Source organism: Phocoena phocoena, chromosome 12 (genome assembly GCF_963924675.1).
Source record: "Phocoena phocoena chromosome 12, mPhoPho1.1, whole genome shotgun sequence".
NCBI classification, from domain to species: domain Eukaryota; kingdom Metazoa; phylum Chordata; class Mammalia; order Artiodactyla; family Phocoenidae; genus Phocoena; species Phocoena phocoena.
The window spans coordinates 70,248,440-70,250,648 of record NC_089230.1 but is presented as its reverse complement, the minus strand read 5'-3'; the positions used below and the strand labels follow the sequence as shown (position 1 = coordinate 70,250,648).

The following is a 2,209-nucleotide window of genomic DNA, read 5'->3' as shown; positions in this document are numbered from 1 at the left end:
TGCAGCTCTTGGAAACTCAGATGAAAGACACCATCAAAGTACAGAGTGCTATTAATAACCCTTGGTGTCCAGCCATCTCCTTCCCCTGCTCTTTGGGCAAGCATCTGCCTGGTTCTATTTTGCTATTTGATTTCATTATGTAGTTTTCCGACATCTGCTCCCAGGCTCTCTGAGACAACAGTGAATTCCGCTCAGAGACAAAATCGCACAAGAAAGGGAAGGAAGACCTCGTCAGCGTGCCGCATCTCATCCCTCAGGTCCCTCTGCCCTGCTTGCCATGGGGGCGGGGCAAGGGGTTGGTTCACCCTCCACAGCCAGCACCTGCCTCGCTCCTCCAAGGGCTGTTCTCATACTCCGCCCTTGGGAGCCTGGGAAATGAAGCCCTTCCCACTTCAGGCAGCCCGAATCCAAAGATGGGCAGGTAGGAGAGAACAAGTATTCCAGCTCCCCAGCCCCTGATGGAGACCAGTCTGGGGGCGGGGGGTGGGGGTAAACTATGTTATCTCCAGAGCTTCCCTGCAGGACACAGACAAAGTTTTAAAATGTCCACAAATTCTTTGACCCTCCTCCCTTCAAAAGGTGGAGGCTAGTGCTCGCTTCGGCAACACATGTACTAAAATTGTAATGATACAGAGAAGATTAGCATGGCCCCTGCGCAAGGATGACACGCAGATTCGTGAAGCATTCCATATTTTTGAGAGACCCGCGTACCGCAAAAAAAAAAAAAAGGTGGAGCCTAATTCCCTTCCCCTTAAATAAAGGCCAGCCCAGAGCTTCCCTGGTGGCGCAGTGGTTGAGAGTCCGCCTGCCGATGCAGGGGACACGGGTTCGTGCCCCGGTCCGGGAAGATCCCACATGCCGTGGAGCGGCTGGGCCCGTGAGCCATGGCCGCTGAGCCTGCGCGTCCGGAGCCTGTGCTCCGCAGCGGGAGAGGCCACAACAGTGAGAGGCCCGCCTACCACAAAAAAATAAAAATAAAAAATAAAATAAAGGCCAGCCTGAGTGCTTCTGCAGAACAGAAGATGGGGGAAACGATGCTCGTCGTGGTCCCAGGCTAGGTCATGAAATGGATAGCTTCTGCCTGGCCTTCTCTCTTGGGCTACACACCTGGGGACTCCCACAGCAGGAGGACACTGAAGCAGTCCTGGGAGAGGCCCATGTGGAGAGGAATTGAGGCCTCCCACCAACAGCCAGCACCAGCTCTCCAGCCTGGTGAGTGAGCTGCTTTGCAAATGATCCTCCCGCCCCAGGTAAACCTGCTGAGATCTTGACTGATACTGTGGCTACAACCACAAGGACACACCAGCCGGCACTGCCCAGCCAAGCCACTCCTGAAATCCTGACCCACTTAAACTCTGAGAGGTGATAAAAGTTTATTGTTGTTTGGGGCAATTTGTTACACAGAAATATAGAAGGAATAGGGTTTCCCTCCTTGGGACTTGGCCCAATACTACACCATTGCCTGCCCTCTCTCCCTAATCATGAATTCATGCTTTCCCATCCCCCTACAGGCTTTCCCTGGGAATGCTTCCTAATACAGTTGAGCCTGCACAGTGCGGGGTTGGTGTGCGGGCCCTCTGCACAGTTGAAAATCAGAGTATCAGAAAATCAGAAAATCATAGTCAGCCCTCCATATATGCAATTCCTCCATATCTGGGAATCCTCCATTTCCATGGTTCCTCCGTATCTGTGGTTTCCACATCCAGGGAATCAAGCAACTGGGGATCGTGTAGGGCTGTGGTATTTACTATTGAAAAAAAATCCACGTGTAAGTGGACCCTACAGTTCAAACCCATGTGTTTCGAGGGTCAAGGAAAATCCCTTTCATAAGAACCCTTGTCTCAGAATTGAATTCCCCTCTGGGAACTGGTTAAAACTTCTCATAAAATAATTCTAATTCAGGGTCCTTTTTCTCTTCCACCCCAAGAGTCCTCTTTTCTTATCTGGTTTTGCCTCTTTCCATAGTAACTATCCTCACTCCTTTCCTTCACCCCCTGCATTATTGCAACGCCCCTTCCTCAGCTAATGGACCACAGGAGGGCAGGAGGCTGATGTGATAAAACCAAACCGAAAGGGAGAAGGCCCTTCCTGCCCGTCAGCCAGCTATGCGAGCCTTTAGCCGCCTTGGCAATGCGTCCCTACTCTGCTCTTGCATCCTCTGGGTGACAATGGGAACCACAGGTCTGCCAGTGGGATGGAGGGTCTCCCT

General features: G+C 51.8%; 1 non-coding gene across 1 annotated transcript; it reads left to right on the top strand.

The window, feature by feature from the left end:
* The first annotated feature begins 589 nt into the window (after positions 1-589).
* Positions 590-696, top strand: LOC136132368 (U6 spliceosomal RNA). Its single transcript, XR_010656449.1, has one exon. It is a non-coding gene; the product is annotated as a U6 spliceosomal RNA (small nuclear RNA).
* The last annotated feature ends 1,513 nt before the right edge of the window (positions 697-2,209 follow it).